This window comes from Pseudorca crassidens, chromosome 17 (assembly GCF_039906515.1).
Source record: "Pseudorca crassidens isolate mPseCra1 chromosome 17, mPseCra1.hap1, whole genome shotgun sequence".
Classification (NCBI taxonomy): Eukaryota; Metazoa; Chordata; class Mammalia; order Artiodactyla; family Delphinidae; genus Pseudorca; species Pseudorca crassidens.
The window spans coordinates 73,244,550-73,270,865 of NC_090312.1; the positions used below are offsets into that span (position 1 = coordinate 73,244,550).

General features: G+C 38.6%; 1 protein-coding gene across 16 annotated transcripts in view; it reads right to left on the bottom strand.

Moving 5' to 3' along the window:
• SGK3 (serum/glucocorticoid regulated kinase family member 3) overlaps window positions 1-26,316 on the bottom strand; it is a 147,028-nt gene that overhangs the window by 61,340 nt on the left and 59,372 nt on the right. For 5 of the 16 annotated variants that reach the window (XM_067712169.1, XM_067712163.1, XM_067712162.1 and 2 more), the window contains exon 1: window positions 4,333-4,468. The exons of 10 other annotated variants lie outside the window; for them this stretch is intronic. The gene's annotated coding sequence lies outside the window, so the exon portion shown is untranslated. Of the gene's footprint in view, window positions 1-4,332; window positions 4,469-26,316 lie in introns of those variants that run through there. One more of the 16 variants, XM_067712161.1, reaches the window with a different exon arrangement.

Sequence of the window (26,316 nt, forward strand, 5' to 3'; positions counted from 1 at the left end):
CAGTACTATATATAAAATAGATAACTAATAAGTACCTACAGGGAACTCTACTCATTACTCTGTAATGACCTATATGGGAAAATAATCTACAAGAGTGGATATATGTATATGTATAACTGATTCACTTTGCTGTACACCTGAAACTAACACAACATTGTACATTAACTATACACCAATAAAAATTATTTTTAAAAATCCACAAAAATTAGGATTTATATACATATATTTTTTCCCTACCAACTCTTTCCTGTCAACAGAAACTGCAGATTCATTCCAGGAATGGTAAAATAAATTTAGATGATACTTGTAAGAAAATAAATTGGGCTAATGGGTGCCCTAGAATGGGAAAACCCCAGTTGAGGTTTGGGAGGCAAGAGAAAAGAAAAGAGAATTAAATTGCAGAAGTGTCTACACAAGTTCCTGAAACAAGTTTTAATTTATTAGAAAAAAATCACAAGTAAAATAAAAGCATTCACTCAACTGGAATATGTGCAAGCGTATGTTTATAATGAAATGAAGCAAAACATAGTAAACCAAATGCTGATAGAAGACTTAATAAAACTGAAAGCTTCAACAAGAGACAAATTCAAGTATCTTATATCTATCACCTTTCTCTGAAGAGTTAAAAGCTTCTGGCATATATCTTCTCCATATATCCAGAAAATAAATGACGAAAGAAATACGAACATTTTATTAAACAATGAAGGGAAAGAAGGTAAACTATTCTCCACAGATCAGAAAAAGGAAGAGAATGTTCAGTCTTACCAGCTCAGAAAACAAAGGGAGACAGTATTATTCGTGCCTAGAGATGCAAAAACAAAATAAAGCTTAGGAATAATTCCTCACAAGAAAATCCAAAGCTGCAGATGGCTCCATGAAGTCTGTCTTGTCCTAATGGTTTTCTGAGTGAGTTTATGTATTTTTAAAAATTAATTAATTAATTTTTTGGCTGCGTTGGGTCTTTGTTGCTGCGCCCGGGCTTTCTCCAGTTGCGGCGAGCTGGCGCTACTCTTTGTTGCGGTGCGCGGGCTTCAGCAGTTGTGGTTTTCAGGCTCTAGAGAGCACAGGCTCAGTAGTTGTGGCCCACAGGCTTAGTTGCTCCACGGCATGTGGGATCTTCCCGGACCAGGGCTTGAACCCGTGTCCCCTGCATTGGCAGGTGGATTCTTAACCACTGTGCCACCAGGGAAGCCCTGTGTATATTTTTTAAACTTGTGCCTGTCCACCTTCGTGGATGTTGGGTTTGTTGCTCTCCCTGTACTTACTCCCTTCTAAAATCCAGACCTCAGTAACTTCATTGGAATCTTTTTAGGACTGAATTTCACCTGCCTTCTTCCTGAAGTGTCCATATTGTAGAAATGATGGTTGAGGCTCAATATTTAATGACTTAAAGACCCATTAAGGAGAACTTTAAGTTCACTTTTATTTAAAAAACAAATAAGTGGGTGCATATCTTATTTTTCCTCAAAAAAGTAACTGGAATTTGTGTGTGCATGCTTTCTGTCCTCCAGGAGCTTATATGTAGCAAAAAAGAAAAGACAAATGCCCAAAGAATTACAATTCAAGGTAGAGTGTGATAAATTCTTAAAAAGGCATGAAAAGTCACTAGAATTCAGAGGAAAGCAATACCACATCCAACTGAACCTATCTAGGTATTTGGGGTAGTGGTAACATGTAAGGGAGGTTTTGAAGCCTGGACACTCAAAAACAGAAAGAGCAGCATAAGTTCTCGGTACAAACAGGTTAACAGTCATTAGTCTTATTTGTCTGAATTCCTGCCTACTTGGGGGAAAAGACGGACTCATTAATAAAAAGAGAGAGAGAAACTGTCATGAAGCAACCTTGGGATTTTACAGGGTATTACCATTAAAGCCTTATTTTACTTTCACATTTACAAGCATAAGTTGGAAATCACTTTTCTTATATACAGGAGATAGAGACTGGAAAAGTGGATTTGAGATCATGTTGCAGAGAACTGAATGCCAGATTTCTCACTCTGGATTTCATTCTGCAGATAAGAATGTGAAGGCAAACGAAAAGGGAGCTGGTAGAGCTGTAGGTGTAGAGAAGGAAATGAAATGGAGGAGCGCCTGAAGAAATGGGAACTTGGTAACTACTGGAATGGCAGGTTTGCAAAAAACTGGAGAAGTCAGTAGCTATTTGCACATGGAGTGCCAAGTAGAAAGAGGACTTAAGTTGCCTCAAGGTTTTATTCCTGGGTAACAGGAGAAATAACCAGAAATGGGGAGAGGGTGGAGCAGGGCAAAATGAATTGTGAATTGGCTTAAGTACTTACTAGCCCTAGTTGGAAATGTCTGCATGTGACACTCTCTGGTGCCAGTCATTGTTTCCAGGCGCTTAGAGTACAGCAGTGAACACAACAGGCAAGCACCCTGCCCCCGTGGAACTTACCATCTAGTGGCAGACAAGAGATAATAGACAAATAGATAAATAGACAAATACATATTACAGGAAGAGTAAGGTTGTATGGCATTTTAAATAGGAGGCTCTGACTGAGATAGTAACATCTGAACAAACACCTACAGGTGAGGGAGTGGCCTCTACAAGGGGCCAGGGAAGAGTCAGCAACTAACAGACAAATATCTCCAAATGATTTCACTCCATGATGCTTTTGAAGTTAGCAGCAACTGCAACATATCTCTTACAGGAGGGGACCCAGTCCTATTTCCTTGGGCTAGCATTCCATGCCCATCTTACCCAATCAAGAAAACTTCACTAATAACACAATGATAACAAACTGCCTAGAAGGTCAATTTGTTTATACTGGCTGTTCACATTCCCTACATGAGAGAAAAGGACTGCATAAAACAACAAAACCAAAGCACTGTTAGAACATGTTTGTACAAAGCTTAAGAAGACAATCCTCTTGTTCTCAAAGCAATCATTGATGTAGCAACTTTCAGACTTGTGATTTAAATCAAAGGTGCTGAAGAATGATTATGAATCATGCAGTTAAGCTACCAAGCAGGATGTTGCTGAGAGAAAAATTATTCACAGCACCATAAAACTGTCAAAAATAAAACTAGTACTATTATCAACACAAGAAGTAATATCATCCTTTGCTTTTATAATTCGTTGCTCAGCAGAGCTGAATTCTGGTCTAAGCCCTGTCATTTATTGGTTTTGGGTTTTTGGGCCTCATCCTTATTTATAAAGGGCAGCCCATCTGATTTTTCAGATTCCTTTCAATTCTGAGTTTCCATGTGACAGGTTACGATTCTTATGATGTTTATTTAGTTTATGTATTTGGGTACTCTGGTTTACCTCATTTTGCAATAATATTACAAATAAGCACCCACCCAAAATAGTACAACTTATAAGTTCTGTATAAAGTGATATGAACTTCTTTTTAAGCACCAGAGCTTGGTGCTTAAAATGAGGCTACACTCACTGGAAAAGTGCCGCCTTTCTTCATGCCTCTTTCAGAACAATCTTCAAGACTGAGGTTTCTGTATCATTTGAGAGTGGCTTTGATTTGGAGCAAGGTAGGTGGATCACGTCTCTAGTACAACAGAAGAGTAATGAGACCTTTTCCAGTGGGACTCAGTCTTTGAATACTGTTCCAAAGGAATCCCCAAGCAACAGCTCTGCAGAAGGTTTTTCTTTCTGCAGCTTTGAAGATTAATGCCCATCTGACTGCATAATAAAGAAAACAGCCAAAGTTATTGTGGACTATGAGGCAGACACTAAGTAGTAACTCATTTAATCCTCATAAAAATCCTATAAGGCTTCATCTCTTCTTATTCTCATTTTTCATATGCAGAAGCAAAGTCATAGAGAAGTTAAGCAAATTGCCCAAGTTTTCACAATTAATAAGGAGATTCAAAGCCTGCTCGCTTAATCTCTACAATCCACTGCCTGTGTAAACCCTGATGTCCTTGTTTAAATAACAGTCCCATTACCAGTCGCACTCTTCCTGCAATCTGAATAATAACACGAAGTCAAAATAAAGCCGCATCGTAAGTTCACTACCGAGTTTCTCCTCCAGTCCTGAACCACAAACCAGAAATGTATTTTAAAGAATACAAAGTCTCTGGAGTACCTGAGGTCTCTCGAGATTTGTGTGGTGCGTGGAGAGGGGGTGCTTCCCGGAACTAATGAGGTGAACAAGTGCTGCAAAACTAGAGCCCGACCCGGACTCCCTCACTCAGGGTACTCACGCCACGCGGCCGCCAGCCAGCGCCCTGCGCTCCTACTCCGCGCGGAAGTGGCACCGGGGCCCGTCCGGCCAAACCACACCTGCCTCAGGCGCGCGTCCGCGGGGTGCCTCCACCTGGCCCACGCGGCGCAGGGCCCCCTGCCCATACTTACCTTCGGGGACCCACGCCCGGCGTGTGGCGAGCGGGAAGCTCCGCCACAGCTACGCCACACTCCACCGGGTTCCACGCCGCGCCTCGCCCCCCCAGCCGCGCCGCGCTCCCTACCCGGGCCAGACCTCCGGGCCCCGACCCCCGCGGCAGGGCCCGCCCCCACCAATCAACGGCGCTGTCTGGGCCGCTGGCCCCGCCCAAAGCGTGGAGGCACGGCTTTTGCTCACTCAGCTCCGGCCCCGGCTCGCTCCGGCGTCTGTGCTTCCGACAGAAGCTGTAGGCAAGGGTGCCGCTGGGAACGGCCTGCAGATGTGTGACCCCGAGGGAGGAAGGGCTGGATGCTAGCAGAGGGAAGGGATAAAAGGAGAGAGACAGCCGTTGGGGTAAGAGGAAGAAAGTCTTGGGAAGGGGAAGAGAAGCCACTCTCCCCGGGTTCCAGCTAAGGTGTAGGACTGGGTGAGACATCTTAAAATAACGGCGTTCACTTAGGGCACTGACTAATCTCATTGTCTTCGGGCAGGGCAGGAGTCACACACGGATTCTGGGTTCCATGCGTGAGAAGTCACAGGGAATGGGGTTTAGAGGGGCAAAGAAAGGAAGTAATTCCTTTACTGATCTCCACCACACAGCCTCTTTGTTTTAAAAATTGTGGAAAGGACTCCCAGTAAGAATCCTCACTCCAGACTTAAATAAACGTTAATCATTCCCTCTCCCTTCAAACAGCTCCCCTCAGACAACTTTTCAAGAGAGCAGACCTGAGTTTGTCATTAATGCCCATAGGGTACGACTGCAAGGTTTGCGACGGCGTGTATGGATAGAGAAAAAAATCAGACTACTGGAAAGGAATTATCGTAACTATTAATTTATTTGATTTGGGAAGGTGAAAAACGATTTGAGGAATCAAGTCAATAACTAATTGAATTATGGTGGGGAAAACACAAGACTCACTTTGCCAGCAAGCAGGATTGATACACAGTAACCTTTGCTAGAAGAATTTCAGAAAATAATGCCAAGAGGCCAGCCTAGCTGTGTGGCCTGAAAGAAAGTCACAATAAGGAAGTCCTCGATTTCCTTATCTGTAAAATGAAGAGATTAGGCTAGGTGCCTTCATGATCTCTAAATGCCCTTCCTCACTCCACGTCATCCTGCCAGGTTCAACAATTAAAGGAGGAGGACCACAGGAAAAGCACTGTCCAGTCGGGAGCCACACAGAGAAATCGGGAATTTTCAGAAAAAGCCTCAGGGATCTCTGGTATCATTTCATTCAAGCTCTCCTCTCTGACTTTTCTATTTGTGATAATAATAACACTCTACTCCTAGCTCAAAACTTCAGGCTCTTCTTCCCACTCAATCCTCACATTTAGTCACTAGGTCTTTGGTTTTCTCCATTACAGGGTCTCTTCAATGACCCTTCTCATTTTCACTGTCATCTCTGTGCAAAGTACAAATTCAAAGAACTCAGAATCTTGCATCTGACCCCTACCTACTTTTTCTACCTAATCTCCAACCACTCTCTGTGTACACATTTGTCTGACAGACTGTCTCCTCACTGTACAGTATCCACAATGTACAGCCAACACTCCTGCCGCTGCCGCTGCAAACTTACAGCCACTGCTTCTCCACTCAGAATACCTCTCCTCAGTCCTAGCTACCTGTTGGGACTATGATAGCTCAGCTCAGGGACCTCTCTATGCAATAAAACTGCTATAATGCTTAGAATCTGTACTGCTCCACTTGGCACTTAGCAAGAACTACCTTGTTTTGTTTTCTCTCTTATTTATCATATTTATCTTCAAAACTAAACCATAAGCTACTCACTGGATGTGCTCAGGTTCCAGCCAATCCAGGAAGAAAAAGCTATTTTCAATATCTCAAAAACCCTAAAAGAAATTATACGTTCATCAGCAATTAGGCTATCCAGGTTACCACAACAGCAAGATTCTCTGTTTTTGTCTGAAATTTTACTGAAGTAACACCAATTACTTCAAGCGAACAAAAGCTTTGATGGAAAAAAAAATTATAGTCACATATTATTATATGTGACTGATTCAAAAAACAGGAAAATAAGTTATCATTAAATAAGACTTGTTTTGAAGACTACATCTTTGAGATTCATGGAGGAACATAAAAATAAAAAGTAACCTACCCATTCTTTGTCACCCCATTGCCCAAACAGGTGATAAACCCATAGTAAGTGCTTAAAAATATATTCATCTGACTATGGTTATTTTCCGTTTTCCTTAAGTCCCCTCTCTCCCTTGCTGTAATTAAAATACTGGTCTTCTCTTTTTCATGCAAATAAAATTGTTGGAGTTTCCCCTTCTAATTCCAAATAAACTTTCAAGAATAAGATAAACAAGAATCACTCAGTACTTCTTGGAGTTGGACTAGAAAGGTTTTTAGTGTTCCAGAAATAAACCCTCGATTCACAGTAAATTGCCTGTGTTAGGGGGCCCTACATACCATTAAGATCTTTAGAAAGTAAAATTTCCTTAACTGCAACCTTGCCGAAATGACACAAGTAGAAGCAGAACCAAGTTTGCAGAATGACTACCAAGTAAGAGTGAAAACTGATTTGCAATCTATCAATGGCTCCTTGTGTTTTGAAAATGTCACTGGCATGTTTAAAGGAAGCCCCAGAGCTCTGAGGTCTGGCCCAAACAATCTATAAATCACTAGTCACAGCAAACCTTTCTAATATTCTGGAGATTTAAGAAGTATTAAATAGGCAGACTAAACAATAGTCACACTTCATTTTACAGAGTGGTTATACCAGAGGCTTTTGGTTAAAGACTCTTGGAACTTTTCCTCTCCTCAAAGTGTGAGGTGACTATTAAGAATAGAGCCTTGAGGGAACTTCTGAATCCAGCCAAGATGGAGTAACAAGAACCATATTTGCCCTCCCACCTAAACCAACAACAACAAAAAAGAGCCAGACAAAATAAATAAAACAACACTTTTTAAGATATTAGATGTCAGGCAGTAAAGGAGAGTGATCCCTCAGGGATGGGAAATGAAGAAGGTTTACCCCAGCTTACTACCTTCAGAGACATTACAGGCCATGACATAGGAAAGGGGAATCGCAGGAGAGCCCAGCAGATTCCCTGAGCTGAGGAGACGGAGCTGTGAGTTCAGGGAGAACAAGATGGTTGGAGTTCACAGGACAAAGTATGGGAGACATAACAACAGAGGATCCCAGGATCTGCAAAGGGTCCTCCTCCTCAAGAATTCAACAGAGTTGATCAGTGCATGCATGTGAGGAAACTACCCAAGGCTGAGGAAAGAACAAACCATTGAAAGCATGAGAAGGCACAGTACTGGGCACTCGCAGAGGGACAGGAATAGTGGCTGTTCACACCAGGCTGACTAGAAAACCTCCCAATTCAATGAGGAGAGTACTCAGAAAGGTCCTGCCTTAGTACTGGAGAGTAATTAGCCCTAGACTAAATGCAGCTTGGATGCCACCAAAAAAATAAAAGATCTGAAAGAATCAAACTATTTTAAAGCAATTTAACTGCATCTGAAGATAAAATTCAAACATCTTTACAGGAATACAAAAATATTCAGCACCCAACAAGATAAAATTCACAATATCTGCCATTCAATCAAATATTACAAGGCACAGCAAGAGGCGGGAAAATATGACCAATAATGAGAAAAACCAATCACTGAAACTAACCAACAACTGACACAGATGTTAGAACTAGCAGACAAGGACATTAAAACAGTTATTACAATGGTAATATACTTAAAAAATTAAGTAGAGACAAGGAAGGTAAAAAATTTCTAAATCCAACTTCTACAGATGAAAACAATCTCTGAGGTGAATAATACATTGGGTGGGATTAACAGAAGAGTAGACATTGAAAAGGAAAGGATTGGTGAGCTTGAAGACACACAACAGAAACTTTCCAAAATGAACTATACAGAAAAAAAGAAAAGAGAATCAATGAGCCATGGGACAAGTTCAAGCAGCCAAATATAATTGTAATTAGAGTCCCTGAAGGAGGGTTGGGGAAGGAGATCAGAAAAGACGTGTGAAGAAATATGACTGGTATTTTTCAAAATTTGATGAAAATTATAAACCCACAGATCTGACAAGCTGAATTAACCCAAACACTAGGAACATGAAGAAAACTATACCAAGACATTTCATTTTTAATTTTTTTTTTTTTTGCGGTACGCGGGCCTCTCACTGCTGTGGCCTCTCCCATTGCGGAGCACAGGCTCCGGACGCGCAGGCCCAGTGGCCACGGCCCATGGGCCCAGCCGCTCCGCGGCACGCAGGACGCTCCCGGACCGGGGCATGAACCCGTGTCCCCCGCATCGGCAGGTGGACTCTCAACCACTGCGCCACCAGGGAAGCCCCCAAGACATTTCATAATGAAATTATTAAAAACTTGTCAGTGATAAAGCAAAAATCTTAACAGCAGCCAGAGGAAAAAAGGCAGACTGTGTATGGAGGAGCAAAGGTAAAAATGACAGCAGATTTCTTGTAAGGAATAGTTCAAGGAAAAGATAGTGGAGCAACATCTTTGAAATACTGAACAAAAAAATTGTAAGCCTAGAATTCTATACCTAGCAAAAACATCTTTCAAACCTGAAGGAAATACAAAGATTTTTTTCAGACATATAAAAAAAAAAGCCAAAGAATTCATAACCAGCAGACCCACACTACAAGAAATGTTAAAGCAAGTCCATCAGACAGAAGGAAAATGATTCCAGGTTTCTGGAAGTATAGATGTGCACTAGGAATGAAGAACACTGGGAATACAGGTTTCCCCTGCTATCCAAAAGTAGAGTCTTCCTATGAAAGCTTTCATAACCCAAAATGGTGTAAAACTAAGTCAAAACGATATTTAGGAAGAACAACACTGAACGACTTAAACTGCCTGATATTATAAAGACATAGTAAAGCTATAGTAATCAAGACAATGTGATCATTAGAACACACAAATAGATAATTACAACAGAATAGACAGTGAAATAGAGCTTTGTGACCTTAGAAAGAGAAATTGCCTGAAGTATCACAACCACTCAAAAATAAGACTTAAATCCAGGTCTCCAACTTTAATTCCTGAGCTCTTTTCACTGTAACTGCCTTTCTTATCCAAGCTCATGTCTTCAATTTTCATCTCCATACAGTTGGCCACAATACATTTACCTGAAGCATGACCTCTTTCCCAACTCTAGTTCCAAATTTCCAACTACCTGCTAAATATCTCCCCGCCAAAATAAATAAATTCATAGTTTTCCCTTCAAGCATATTCTATTAATATTACCTCCTAATTAGTACCTAATTCTATTAATAGTACCTCCTTTTACCCAGTCACACAAGTTCAAAACCTTGATTCTTCTTGGACTACTCCCTAGATCTTCCCTCCCTTTCCCATTTAGGTTCTCAGAGCCTTTGATAATTTTTTTTCTTTGTTTTGGCCACACCATGTGGCTTGTGGGATCTTAGTTCCCCAACCAGGGATCAAACCCGGGACCACAGCTGTGAAAGCACCGAGTCTTAACCACCGGACTGCCAAGGAATTCCCGATAATTTTGTTTTCTTAGGCTAGAATAGGCTAACTCCTCATCATTCAGGTCTTAATTAAACAGCTGTCCCTTAGACAGCCCTCTCCTATCTAAAGTAGGCCTTCCTCTGTTATCTCTATCATAGTAGCTTGTTCATTTTCTTCATACAACATTGATCACAGTTTGCTCTTTATTTCACTGTTTACTGTTCCACTGTACCTGCCCCATGAGAGTGCAAGGTCTATGAAAGCAAAATAACATATCCATTTGTTCACTATAGCATCCTTAGTGCCTAGAGCATATAATAATGGGGTGCAAATCATTAAGTGAATGAAGAGATTTGTTTCAAGTCTGACTCCACAATCTCTCTGGCACTTGTCCCTCTTCACTCCCACAGTTTAGGTCCAAGCCATCCTGTTGTGCTAATTTTCTAATGGTCTCCTAGTGTCCTCTCTTGTTCTTTTCCTATTCATGTTGTAAAATGCTGTCTAAGGAGAATTCTAGTCATGTCATTTTCTCTGTTCAAAAATCTTTAATAATTGTAATGTAATCTCTATCAAAACTCCAAAAGCCTTGTTTTGCAGGAATGGAAAAACCAATCCTCAAATTCATATAGATTTTCAAAGGGCCCTACATAGCCAAAACAATATTGAATAAGAAAAAGGTCTCACACTTCCTGATTTCAAAATTTATCACAAAGCTATAATAATCAAAACAGTGTGGTTCTAGCATTAAGGATAGATCTATAGACCACTGGGATAGAATTGAGTTAATAAATAGACCTATACATCTATAGCCCACTAATTTTCAACAAGGGCGCCAAGATCACTCAATGGGAAAAGGATAGTCTCTTCAAATGGTGCTTGGCCAACTGGGTATTCACACGCAAAAGAATGAAACTGGACTCCTACTTCACAACATATACAAAAATTAACTGAAGATGGATCAATGAACTAAAAGAGTTAAAACTATAAAACTCTTGGAAACACAGGGATGAATTTTCACAACCTTGGATCTGGCAATGGATTCTTAGATATGACACCAAAAGCAGGAGCAATAAAAGAAAAAATAGATAAATTGGACTTCACCAAAATTAAAAATTTTTGTGAATCAAAGGTCATTATTAGGAAATTAAAATGACAACCTATAGAGTGAGAGCATATAACTGCAAATCATATATCTGATAAGAGTCTAATATCCAGAGTAAAGAACTTGTACAACTCAACAACAAAAAGATAAATAACACAATTAAAAAGTGGGCAAAGGACCTGAATAGACATTTCTCCCAAGAAGATATATAAATGATCAAAAAGGACATAAAAATATGTTCAACATCATTAGTCATTAGGGAAATGCAATCAAAACCACAAAGAGATACCACTTCACACGCACTAGGATAGCAATAATCAAAAAAGTAGAAACTAAGTATTGGTGAGGATGTGGAGAAATTAGAACCCTCATACATTGTTGGTAGAAAAGTAAAATGGTGCACCTGCTGTGGAAAACAATTTGGCAGTTGTTCAAAAAGTTAAACAAAGAATTACCATAGGACCCAGCAATTTCACACCTAGATATATACCCCAAAGAACTGAAAACAGGTACCCAAATAAATATTTATACATGTATGTGAATAGCAGCATTATTCACAACAGCCAAAAGATGGAAACAACCAAATGTCCATCAACATAGACAAATTGTGATACAAATACTCGATGGAATACTATTCAGTCATAAAAAGGAATGAAGTGCTGATGCGTGCTACAATGTGGATGAACCTCGAAAACACTGGGCTAAGTCAAAGAAGTTAGACATGAGAGTTTACATCCTGAATGAATCCACTTACATGAAATATTCAGAAAAGGTAGATTCAAAGAAACAGAAAGCAGATTGGTAGTTGTTAGGGGCTGAGGGGATGAGAGAATGGGCAATAACTGTTCAATGGATATGGGGTTTAATTTGGGGGTGACAATAATGGTTTTTTTTTTAATTTTTATTGGAGTATAGTTGATTTACAATGTTGTGTTAGTTTCAGCTGTACAGCAAAGTGAATCAGTTACACATATGCATATATCCACTTTTTTTTTTTTTTAACATTCTTTTCCCATATGGGCCATTACAGAGTATTGAGTAGAGTTCCCTGTGCTATTCAGCAGGTTCTTATTAGTTATCTATTTTATATATAGTAGTGTGTATATGTCAATCCCAATCTCCTAATTTATCCCTCCCTCCCCTTATCCCCTGGTAACCATAAGTTTGTTTCCTACATCCGTGACTCTACTTCTGTTTTGTAAATAAGTTTATTTGTACCCTTCTTTTTAGATTACACATATAAGTGATATCATATGTCTTTCTCTGTCTGACTTACTTCACTCAGTATGACAATCTCTAGGTCCATCCGTGTTGCTGCAAATGGCATTTTTTGTCCTTTTTTATGGCTGAGTAATATTCCATTGTATATATGTACCACATCTTCTTTATCCATTCCTCTCCTGATGGACATTTACTTTGCTTCAATGTCCTGGCTATTGTAAATAGTGCTGCAATGAACATTGGAGTGCATGTATCTTTTCAAATTATGTTTTTCTCTGGGTATATGCCCAGGAGTGGGATTGCTGGGTCATATGGTATTTCTATTTTTAGTTTTTTAAGGACTGAGGATGACAATTATGTTTAAAACTAGACAGAAGTAGCGGTTGCACAACACTGTATCAATAAATATACTAAATATCACTGAATTGTGCACTTTAAAATGGTTAACTTTATGCTATATGAATTTCACCTTAATTTTTAAAAAAACACCTTAACAATGATGACTGAATAAGATCTTATCAGCCTAGCCTCCTGGATCCTCTATATTCTGACCATCATATGACCTTACTTCCCCTTCATGTACCCAGTGCTCCAAGCAAAACGAGCCCTTTCCTGTACATGCAACACAGACTTCATTTCTCTGCATATGTAAGTCCAACTGATCTTTCAAGGCATTATTCAACTATAAGCTCCTTTAAGATTTTCTCATTCTTAAAAAAAAAAAAAAAAAAGATTTTCTCTTTCTTTTTGTGGGGATACTCTCTTTCCTGTAAGTTTTTATGAGCATTTTATCTGCACCTCTTGTTTTCTAACTCAGAGTATTTATTTATATCTATATATCCTCTATTAGCCAGTAATTGCCAGCAAGATCCATATGTGATTCATCCTCTTATTCCCAGGCTCCTTAGGATACGCTTACACAGAGCAGACACCTAAAAAGTTACTGAAGGAAAAAGATGGATAGAAAATGAATTTCTTCGTGACCCGGTCCGGGAGGATCCCACATGCTGCAGAGCGGCTGGGCCCGTGAGCCATGGCCGTTGAGCCTGCGTGCCCAGAGCCTGTGCTCCACAACGGGAGAGGCCACAGCAGTGAGAGGCCCGCGTACCGCAAAAAAAAAAAAAAAAAAAGAAAATGAATTTCTGCATATGAATCCTCTTGGCTTTCATTATAGGACTAGAGGTGTGTTTTATATTTTGTATCTGTGAATATATTTGACTCTAGAATGTCTAAAACACTTTGAAAATCACATGGGGTAATATTACAATTTCCTGATGAAATGGTTATAAAAATATTTCTGAACACTAATATAACTAGAATTACTTGTATCCTTGACAACAATTGCTAATGTTAACAGTACAAGTCATAATAATAATAGCTAACAGTTCTATAGCACATATGTGCCACACTCTCCAAGCACTTTATATATACTGATCCTCACAATAAGCCTATCAGCTATATAAAATTATCACCCCATTTTACAGGTGAAGAAACACCTACAAAGTCAAAAAACATGTCCAAATGTCACTTAGCTAGTAATTGGTAGGCTTGGGATTAGAACCCAGGTACTTTGGTTCCAGAATCTATGCTCTTAACCACTATGCTCTATCACCTCTCTACAATAAGTTTTACTGTGCCTAATAAAATGTCTTTGAAAGGTCAATGAGTGCCCAAGAAAACATTTCCTAATATTACAGAGCAGATTAATGTGAAACTTTCACTGTTTTCCCAGACTTTGTGTTTGAAATTTTGAGATGACTAATAACTTTTAGAAATAAACTTAATTTCACTATACTGAAAGTATAATGACTAAGAAACAAAGTTGAAGCAGGGACACAATGTAACACACAATTAAAGATATAATAATGAATGAACTATAATAAAGGAACACAATGAAAGTATAAGTACAACAATGGGACTGTAGACCTGAAATATAAAGGAGCCTGAAAATTTCATAAAGAAAGTCTTCTGATAATATAATTTTTAAAATGTGAATTTCTGTATCTCAAATTCCAATATAATTCTTATGTGAAACAGTGCTTATATATCTTTTTGCTTAAATGCATGTTGGTTTACATACATATTAATGTTATAGTGAACGGACCTAACTCTATAAAAGAGAATTAGTAACCTATGATGTAACTATATTCAAGTCTCATATAGCAGTGGACCAAAGAAAATAAAATTTGATATACAAACAATTAGAGGTGGTTCATCTTAGAGAGGAAATAAAATCTTTGAATTTGACATCCAATTTAATCATTTTTCTCAAGCCTCAAAAGTCTTTTCTATTAATCTTGTATGCAGAAAATCATCTTATTAATAAGGCACTGAGTAATTTTATTTGACACTGGAATTTGGAATAGGCCTTTGGGTTTAAATTTGTCTGAAATGATTTATATGATATGGTCAGCAACTTTTAATCCACGATTTATTACCCATATTTCGTTTAAAATGCTGCCTAATTCACATTCCATTAATTGACACGGAGATTACAAGGACATTTTTATGCATTCCTTTGTATGCTAAGGGGGGACATTATTTTCCACCTTATTTTCATGATTCAATAGACTATGTCATAAATAGGTAAAGTTTTTTTGTTTTTTTCCAGTATGGATCCCAGAGTTCAGCACTAACAGCTTCATTCATATGAATTTACCTTCTAAGATTTTTTTAAAATTAATTAATTAATTTATTTATGGCTGTGTTGGGTCTTCATTTCTGTGCAAGGGCTTTCTCTAGTTGTGGCAAGCGGAGGCCACTCTTCATCACGGTGCGCGGGCCTCTCACTATCGCGGCCTCTCTTGTTGCGGAGCACAGGCTTCAGACGCGCAGGCTCAGTAACTGTGGCTCACGGGCCCAGTTGCTCCGCGGCATGTGGGATCTCCCCAGACCAGGCCTCGAACCCGTGTCCCCTGCATTGGCAGGCAGATTCTCAACCACTGCACCACCAGGGAAGCCCAACCTTCTAAGATTTTATTGTAAGTTCACCTTTTACCTAATTAAAACACTTGCAAGCTCTATTCCTTTGTAATTTTTCTCTATTCATACCAAATTTACATCACAATAACATATCTTTTAATAATAGAGTAAGAGAAACATTAAAAAGGTGATGCAACATCCCAAGTCATTTACAGACAATGAGGAAAAAAGGAAAGAAGAGAAAGACGACTATTCCTGATTCTAATTCCTTGGTCTGATATAATGATCTATAAATTACTAATTATTGATTTAGCTAATATCTGCATTAACTGAAGACTAACATTTTATTTGGCAAAGAGTATAATAAAAATTCAATTTAATTTAGTAAGTACTGATTACCTAAGATGCACACTGCTCTCCATTGGGCCCTATGTATAGTACATTAAGTGTATAAAATTTAAAAATCTTTTAATCCCACCATCTATTGTTGATAGAACAAGAAACAAATGTTATTAAATATATAAGTTAGGGGGCTTCCCTGGTGGCGCAGTGGTTGAGAGTCCGCCTGCCGATGCAGGGGACACGGGTTTGTGCCCCAGTCTGGGAAGATCCCACATGCCGTAGAGCGGCTGGGCCCCGTGAGCCATGGCCGCTGAGCCTGCGCGTCCGGAGCCAGTGCTCCGCAATGGGAGAGGCCACAACAGTGAGAGGCCCGCGTACCGAAAAAAAAAAAAAAAAAAAAAAATATATATATATATATATATATATATATATATATAAGTTATAGAGTGACCAATCGAGTACTTAAAAACGGTGATCTTACTACAGTGATGGGAGGAGGGCGTGCTGAGTGAGCTCAAGTCTCATGTATTATATGTAATTGTAGTTCAAAGATAATGTTCAAAGTTGACAAAAATCAAGAAAGGTATACGTTCATTATTTAGAGATATAGGAAAATATAATAGCAAGTAAAAGCAAAGAAGATTAAAAATGGCTCCTTCTCAAAATTAACCAAAGAGACCTAACTAAGCTGATTAGAGGAATTACTTCAAGTGACTTCAAAACCAAGCACATTTCTAGTAGGAAAAACCCTGAGGATAAAAGAAACAAACAAACAAAAACTTTAAACTCTATTCAAGTAATCATATTGGTGCGATAAATAAAATGAGTAATTATCTTCGTGTCTTTAAGAACCAAGAATTTTGTTGTGGGATAAAAGAGGTATAGATGGTATTTTTAAAAAAACCTACAGTACTGAATTTCAGTTGGAAGTAACATTATATTTTGTATTTTACCTTTAATATAATATATACATATATATGTATCAATATTACCCAGCTCTGGCACAGAAAAGGCCTAAAATCAATGACCATTCCAGTAAGTGAGCACCACCTGCACCTGGAGAGTGGTCTCTAAATACTTCCCGCTAAAGTGAATTAGGGCTCCTTGTAGAATTGGTTGATGTGGAGCTGGGGCAGGAAATGTACAAAATGAGACTGGGATGTCTTAACTTCCTCAATCACTGGTATGATATCAATGATTACTCGAGTCACATCAAAGGCTTCGGAGGCCAACGCAAAGAGTTAACCAAACATGGGAAAATAGGGCCTAAAAAAGAATAATGACTATGATGAACTGAAACACACTGAATGTTAAATCCAGGAGTTTACAGAGATACTAAAAAATACAAAACAAACCTCATGGATTACATTTGAATGATGCTAAGGAAATAAATCATTTTTTTTGAAAACTGGTAAATAAAGGGTAAAAAAATCAAGCCTTTATCATGCCTTTCCAATATAAACTGTACCCCAAGTTAACCAAAGAGTTGATGAGGGGAAGTTTTTCTTTACAGAATTTCAGCTAATGAATAAAGAAGAACAGAATTTAAATACCACCATTTAGTAAGCCCTAATGAATTAATGCATCGAGGCAATGATCATCAATAGCGGCTCACCTCATAAAAGAAGAACCAGCCAGACATTTTATACCTCCTGATGGAAAAACACACCAGCATTCATGAAGTATTCTTGCCAAAAATTCTGAACCCAAATCTCACAAATTATTAGCTCTAACTTCCACTGTATAGGCAATTCAGGGATCAGAGGTACATGATAAACGTTATTTCAGGGATGCAATCAATAAAATTTAGTGGAAAATTCTAAAGGACAAAGGACCTTGTTTCTTCATTACACAAATTGTGAAAGAAAAAAGTAAGGCAAAAAACATAGATTAAAAGACTTAACATTGTAAAACAACTATACCCCAATAAAAATTTTTTTTAATTAAAAAAAAGACTTAAAACGATACATCAACTACCAATTCTAATGTATGCATATTATTTAGATCGTGATTGGACTAAACAAACTGAAAAAATTATGAGGCAATTGGGGAAATTTAAACATCTGATTAAGAAATCATTGTATTTTTTTCTTTTAGGTATGATGATGTCATTGTGTTATGTTTTTTAAAGAGTTTATATTTTAGAGATAACACTGAAATGTTTATGGATGAAATGACTTGATGTCTCAGATTTGCTTCAAAATTACATATATGATGGCGAGGGAGCGATTAGCTGAAATAAGATTCAGTCATAAGCAGATAATAGTTGAAACTGGGCAACATGTTTATAGAAGCTAATTATACTATTCAGACTAGTTTTGTATATGTTTGAATTTTCCTATAATAAAAAGGGTTTTTTCCTTAAAACAGTGTTTGCTTCAGGGGAATGGTGAGGTGAGAGACTTCCTTTTTCATTATAAGCCTTCCTGTACTATTTTTTAAAAAGTTTTAGATACATGCATATATTTCATGTCTAAGGAAAGAGTCCTATCAATAACGTAGGAAATACCCATACAGGGGTTCCCTGGTGGCCCAGTGGTTGAGAGTCCGCCTGCCGATGCAGGGGACATGGGTTCGTGCCCTGGTCCGGGAAGATCCCACATGCCACAGTGCAGCTGGGCCCGTGAGCCATGGCCGCTGAGCCTGCGCGTCCGGAGCCTGTGCTCCGCAATGAGAGAGGCCACAACAGTGAGAGGCCCGTGTACGGCAAAAAAAAAAAAAAAAAAAAAAAAAAGAAATACCCATACATTAAAAATTTAACCAGTCCATGATGATTTAGTTTTAAACTGAATGGTATACACCAGGAGTTTTCAAAGTATAGTCTATGGGACCCCTGGAAGGTGCTAAGATCCTTTCAAGCTATTTTCATAAAACACTAAGATGTTATTTGCCTTTTTCACTGTGTTGACATTTGCACTGATGGTGCAAAAGCAATATAGCAGCTAGAATTGCTGATGCCCCTGCATGAATCAAGGCAGTCACACTGCCGTACTAGCATGCACTGCATTCTCTACTGTCACTCATTTGCAGTTTAAAAAGAGAAAAAAGCCAAGTTCATTTAAGGATGTCCTTGACAGCACAGTAAAAATTATTAATTTTATTAAATCCGAACCTTTGAGTACAGTTCTGTGACAAAATGGGAAGTATGCATAAAGCACTCTGCTGTACACCAAAGTCTAATGATGGTCTGGAGGGAATGCCAGTCCCTGCATGATTGTTGGAGTTCAAAAAGCTGAACTAGCTGCTTTTACATAGAACACCGTTTTTACTCAAAAGGACAACTGACAAACGATAATATTTGCCAAACTTGGGTACTTGGCAGACATCTTCTTGGAAATGAACAAAGTAAGCCTATCACATCAAGGAAAACAACTCAATGTATTTGTTGGCAATGATAAAAATTCAAGCTCTCAAGTAAAACTTAAGAGTTTTGGAAAATTTGTTTCTGCTACTATGAGCTTGACTGCTTCTCTCCTCTGAAAGATTTTTCTGATGCACTCGGTTGGTGATACTAACAAATATGATTTTAAAACTATTGTTAAAATGAAATGTATCAACATTTGGAAGAACTTCATAAATCAATCAGTAAACCATATTTTCCAAATGACTAATGCATGAAAACCATGCATGCATCGAACCATGCATTCGATGCATGCATCGAAGATCTATGCAAAATGTAAGAGGACTGTAGTGGGTGGAATGGTGGCCCCCAAAAGGATCATGAGATGAGATCATCTGGATCATCCACGTGAGCCCTAAATCCAATGGCAACTGTCCTTAAAAGAGACAGAAGAGAAGACACTGAGACACACAGAGGAGAAGGTCCTGTGAAGACGGAGGCAGACGAACACCAGAGGTAAGGAACGACTGTCCCCTAGAGTCCTTGAGGGAGAATAGCCCTGTTGATACCTTGATTTCAGACTTCTAGCCTGCAAACTGTGAGATACTAAATTTCTGTTGTTTTAAGCCACCCAGTTTGTGTTAATTTGTTACAGCAGCCCTAGGAAACAAATACAATGCCCATTGGATTTTAATGTAACTGAGTACAAGTGTATTGATATGGATTCAGAGCCCACACTACAGCTAATCTTGAAGAAACTACCACTTGCCAACTCTTCGTATAGTATCAAAGAAGAATCTCCACACTTTTCTGAAAAGGCTACTAAAATATCCCTGCTTTTTCTCACTACATATTTTTGTGAGGCCTGATTTTTACACATACTTCAATCAAAACAACATATTGCAACAGTTTGAATGAGGAAGCAGGTATAAGGGTTCAGCTGTCTCCTATCAAGTCAGATACTAAAACGATGTGAAATGTGTAAAATGATGCTAATCTGATTTTTTTAGTTTTGGGAAAAACTTATTTTTCATTAAAAATATGTTTAATATGCAATGGGATTATCTTTAAAATTTTTTTTAATTTCTCAGTTTTAATTTCTTATATAGTAGATATTGATAACCCACATAAATACTAATTCCTTGGGCTCCTCAATAATTTTTAAGAGTGTAAGTGGTTCTGAGACCTTCCTGTGAAAACCACTGGTTTATACAATCAGCAAAAGAGGACAAACTAGGCGCCTGAGTAGTCAGAGAGGTATCATGTATATAAAATTTTGGCTATTTTGAACTACATATTGGATTTTCAGCGGCAGGAGGAAGGCTGAGAAAGGTCCTTTTGTCAAAAGAACACTGTGAGTATGTAACGCACCTAGAAGCAGGTCTATGCATGATAAGGCCAGGGGAGAGTGGGCCATCAATAAATACAGAATTTTACATATCCAGATTAGTATTACCTTTTTTTTATTAATTTATTTTATTTTTGGTCTTCGTTGCTGTGCACAGGCTTTCTCTAGTTGCAGCAAGCAGGGGTTACTCTTTGTTGCGGTGGCTTCTCTTGTTGCAGAGCACAGGCTCTAGGCACTCGGGCTTCAGTAGTTGTGGCACGTGGGCTCAGTAGTTGTGGCGCACGGGCTTAGTTGCTCCGCGGCATGTGGGATCTTCCCGGACCAGGGATCGAACCCGTGTCTCCTACATTGGCAGGTGGATTCTCAACCACTGCGCCACCAGGGAAGCCCAAGTATTATCATTTTAAAACAGTAGATGCATGACTCTGTTTAAGAACTCTTCATTTGCCTTTGGAAATATGTAACTTGAAAGGATGTTTGGTTTTGTAAGTGTGGGTGACATGCTAGTCTCCTTATTCCTTATGCTCCAAGTAGATGGAGTGAGTCCTTTTAAATACTGAACCAGACAACCGCAGTCCTCCCCGAGTCTCCCTACGTTCACTCCACCTGAACCCTCACACAGCTACTTTTTGCTTGGTGTATTAGTCAGCTAGGGCTGCCATTACGAAGTACCACAAATGGGGTGGCTTAAACAACAGAGATTTATTTTCTCACAATTCTGGAGGCTAGAAGTCCAAGATCAAGGTGTCTGGAGGGTTGGTGGCTTCTGAGGCCTCTCTCCATGGCTTGTAGACAGATATCTTCTCCCCGTGTCTTCACATAGTCCTCACTGTGTGTGTGTCTGTGTCCTAATTTCTTCTTCTTATAAGGACACCAGCCATATTGGGTTACTGCCCACCCTAATGATCTCATTTAGTCTAAATTACCTCTTTAAAAATAGCCTATCTTCAAATACACTCATGTTCTGAGGTCCTGGGGGTTAGGACTTCAACATATGAATTGGGCAGGATACATTTCAGTCCACAAAACTTGGCTAACTCCGACTCACCCTTTGGGAATCAGCCTGAATCATACTTCTTCAGAGAAGCTGTCCTTGACTCTGGACTTATGTTAGGGCCCTTGTTACACTTAAATAGCATCCAATACTTATCCTACATATCATTTATCACACAAATGTAATTAAACACACGGTATAATTGTTTTATTACTGTCTCTCCTGCCAAACTCTAAGCACTGCGGGGCAGGGGCTGTGCGTGCCTGACAGCCCAAGGTTACTCAGTGAGTGAGTCAGGGAATGCTGTGTGTCACAGCATAAAGAACTTCATCAGTGAAAGCTCCAGGTCTACAAGGCTGCCTGGGAAGCATTCTGAGTACTGAGGCAGCTGCCATCCATAATGTACCAGCAAATCAGTAATCTTGGTGGTAAAGTCTCCCTGGCTTTTAATCCCACTGGAGCGCTAGGGTAAGGGGGTACAGACTTAACCCTAGCTCTGGCTCAGTCATTAACTAGCAATATAAAATATGATGCAATGTTCCTTCACTTTGCTTTATCTCTCATTCCTCATCTGTGAATGCAGAAATTATCTAAAGTCAAAACCTGTCACAATTTACACAGAAAACCCCTGATCACTGAACATCCCAAAGATACAAACCAACTCTGCCCCATGCTACTGGGGGCCCTGTCTGCTTTTGATGGGAAGGTCAACCCCAGCTTTTAACAGCCAATTCTACTGAAGCTCTGGGAGACCCATCTCCAGGCTTCTGAAGTTTTCTCCCACGCTAATCAAACAAAGCTTTAAGGAGTCACTACCACTTTCCAAATCTTCAGGGTCTCCAAGGAGTCAGAGGAGTTCAGGGGGCTGTAAGGGCATTTGAAGTCTAGGGCCACAATTAATAACGGTCTTGCAACTTGGTTAGGAATTTAGAAGTGATATCTACGACTTCCAGGGGAAAATGCATTTGAATTCAGAAAACCAGAATACAAATGAATGGTAGAATACTTCTGGAGTATGGACAAGGGGTGGGATCACATTCTTTCCTTTTATTTTATTTTGAAGTCAGGAAAGTATGTAATGTGCAGAAAAGTCTCAGCAATTTATAGTCTTTAGCTGTCCTCTCCTACACATTGCCTAACCATGTATCTTGACTACCCATGTGACTCACCTGGCGATAATAACACCACAGAGGTGGTTGTGAGTGTCACGTGAAGTCACATGTGGAAATGTATTAAGTACATAGGTAAAGAATGAAGGGCTCCATAGAACCTACAGAATTCTGGCTTCTGCCTCTTAGGAACTATGTAACCTTGGGCGGGTATTAATTTCTTTGTGTCTCAGTTTCCTCATCTGTAAAATGGAGATAATAACAGTAGCTATCTCTTGTGGCTGTTGTGATAAGTTTGTAAGATACTTGGTGCTTGGAACAAAGGAAGCATTGAGTAAACGTTAGCTATTTCCTTTAACGCTTTGTAATTCTCAGAGCTTTTCCACATTCAACCATCTCAAAAACCTGTGATTTCCCACTCTCCTCAACCCTCTCACACCTCTTTCTTCTCTCCCTCCCTCAGCACTGTCCCAGTCTCACGGAAAACAGAGAGAACACCAGACTTTAACTCTTTCAACACCCCTACGTCCCTGAACCGCTGTAGTGGGAGCACCTGGAGTTTCTTCCCCAGGCCCTGCAGTAGCGTCCCCTTACCTTTCTAGAAAAAGCTACTTGTGTTTCTCTAAAAACCAAATGCTGCACGCTTTCTCTGCCTAAAATGTTCCCCCCTCTCCTCCCCACCCCGTGGGGAGTTGGAGTTGGGTTAACTCCTACTCCTTCTCTGGATTCATTACACCGTCTCCGTGACAACTTTCTGACCATCTTCTGCAAACTGGGGAGTGTCCCCTATGTCTATTTTTTTACAACCTCAGAAACTAGCAGAGCTGAGCCATGTAGAGTAACCAATTGCTCCTGTTTGCCTGGGACTGTCCTGGTTTTAACATTGAAAGTCCTGCATCCCAGGAAACCCTGCAGTCCCAGGTGGTCACCCTACTTCACACTCACCAAGTTTTACTGAATTAACACAGCCCACACTTGTTGTCTTCTCTTCCTCTTCCACTGTTCACTCTTCCACCCATTGTCATCAGCTTCCACCTGCCACCTCCCCAAACTGCTTTCATACATAGCACAGTACTCTCCTCATGGCCAAATCTACTGAGATTTTATAGTCCCTCATGGACTGACCTCTCAATAAATAAGATTTAATAACCAGAGATTATTCATATGGTATACCTGTTTTTTCTTATAGGAAAGCAAGCCAGTATTAAAATATCCACCTTTACAATGGAATACTACTCAGCCATAAAAAATAATGAAATAATGCCCCTTGCAGCAACATGGATGGACTTAGAGATTATCATACTAAGTGAAGTAAATCAGAAAGAGAAAGACAAATACCATATGATATAACTTATATGTGGAATCTAAAATATGACACAAATGAACTTATCTACGAAACAGAAACAGACTCACAAATATAGAAAACTAACTTATGGTTACCAAAAGGGAAGGGGGGCAGGGATAAATTAGGCGTTTGGGATTATCAGATACAAACTATTATATATAAAATAAACAACAAGGACCTATTGAAAGAACAGGGAACTCTATTCAATATCTTGTAATAAACTATAATAAAAAGAATATATATGTATGTATAACTGAATCACTTTGCTGTACACAAGAAACTAACACAACATTGTAAATCAACTATACTTCAATTAAAAAATAGTAATAATAAAGTAAAAGATAAAATATCCACATTTATTGTTTGAGTATACGTGGAGTCAAGACACCATCTTATATGTTGTTTACATAGTTCTAAATATCATGCCATACTTATGATTATATAAAAATAATCACACAAAAAAAGCTCAATGATTGTTAAATGTTTTCTAAATAAGAAGTTTCCAGAAGTCATGACTCATGGAATTAAAAAAAAATTATTTGAAGTAATAAGAAAAGCAGTTCTCCTTTTTCATGAAATCCAAACAAGAAAACAGGATGGTATTTTAGGAAGCTCGTAATTAATGATTTTTCTTTTTCTTTTAAGCTCTGAAAATATAAGTATAAAAATGACCTATAAAAATGAATAAGTAAAGAAGTACTTAAATTTATTGAGTATTTATTTTTAATCAAAGAACAAGTTTTTTTAAATATCTTAATAGTGGAGGCTTTCCCTCACCCCTTCTTAAGACTAAATGTGAACCAATCCTTATCAAAGAAAGATGCCTGCGAATTGCCTATGTGCATATTCCTCTCTCCCACTGAACTCTGCCTACTTCTATGAGGGCAAGATTGGATCTTGTTTCTTACTGCATCTCTAGCACTTAGATAAACAGGTGGCTGGCCCAAGCAAGGGCAAAAATAAATGTCTTAAGTAGGGAGGTAGGGAGGAAGGGAAGAAACCTAAAAGAAGGTGAATTTTAGACAGTTGTAAAACAAGGACTTTTCAGAAGAGAGGGCATTACATCAGAAATGCACAAAATTTCATTTGTAAAACATTCCCAGATGTATACAAAGGAAAGCACTGGCAATAAACACTAATTGTAAAGTTGACCATTATGATAGCTATTATTGATTCATCTTTTCTTGAATATGTATAATTTCCAATATCACAGTGAAAAATTACTTCAGCGTCTTATAGTCCATCTTACTTCCAAACAGTAGAAGACGTATTGGGAATCAAAACAGGCTGAATGAATAGAAAATTCCTTTTTTTGTCCAAAATCAAGAAGTCCAGGGGCTTCCCTGGTGGTGTAGTGGTTGAGAGTCCGCCTGTCGATGCAGGGGACACGGGTTCGTGCCCTGGTCCGGGAAGATCCCACATGCCGTGGAGCAGCTGGGCCCGTGAGCCATGGCCGCTGAGCCTGCGCGTCCGGAGCCTGTGCTCCGCAACGGGAGAGGCCACAACAGTGAGAGGCCCGCGTACCGCAAAAAAAAAAAAAAAAAAAAAAAAAAAGAAGTCTGAAGGCAATTTTTTCACTTTTCATTTTCAGACATTTACACATGCACACACACACACACACACACACACCAAACACTACTTCGAGGCAGTGGCTGATATTCAGTTGACATACACCAGTACAGTCATCCTGTTTTGTACATATTCAATAAAAGTTAGCCATTATTATTAATATTACACTCTGACTTCTGAAATTGACTATCTATATTTTTATCTTATATTTATATATCTATATCTCCATTTCTATGTATAAACATATCTAAATAATCTGGACTGCCTCACTTCCTGACCTTTCTGAATAAATCAATTATCTATAAATAATTTCAAAAGCAAACAATTTTCCTAGAAAAATGCTAAAATTGATACAAAATTATCAAACCACTGATTTGAATTAAATTATCTCAATCTCAAATCCTCCTTAAATTCAAAGAAAAGCAAATGGATTTTTCATGAAATTCACAGATTAAGCAATTTGCCTTGCAATTCCACTTTTGCTCATGTGCAATAAGGAACATGTATAAGAAGTCAGTGTTTGTACTAGCCAAAAAACTAGCAATGACCCAGAAGTCCATCGAGAGAAGAACAGAAAACTAAATTGTGGAACGGTCATATAATGAGATATTATACAGAAGTGAAAATTAATGCACTACATCTGCATACATCAACATGGGTGAATGTCATCAATGTTACTTTTACTATGTTAAAAGTAAGTATCAGGAGTAATTATTCCATTTGTATAAGTTTAAAAAATGAAAAAAATTCAACGATTAGGGAAAAATATAAATGTTGCAAAAACTAGTTTTATAAAAAGTCAAGGGAACAATAAATACAAAGGTTTGTCATGGTTACTTGGGGGGTGGAGGGAGGTGAACTGAATTGGGGAAGGGCACATGGGGAATCTAATGTATTGCTAATATTCTGTTTCTTAAACTGGGTGATAGATACATGAGTATTTGGTTGTTATTCTCTACACTATGTACATATGCTATGAATTGTCTCTTATATGTGTTTAAAAATATGTTTAAAAAAGGAATGAACAGTTTATAAAAAATATTTTAAACAATGAAAATCTAAGTCCACTATATCCCTAGAATATTAAATCTTATTTTTTTTAAATAAAAGAAGTGTACATGGAGATTTTTAGTTTAATAAAAAATGGATCTATAAAGCTATATAGTATTTACCTTCAAAATTT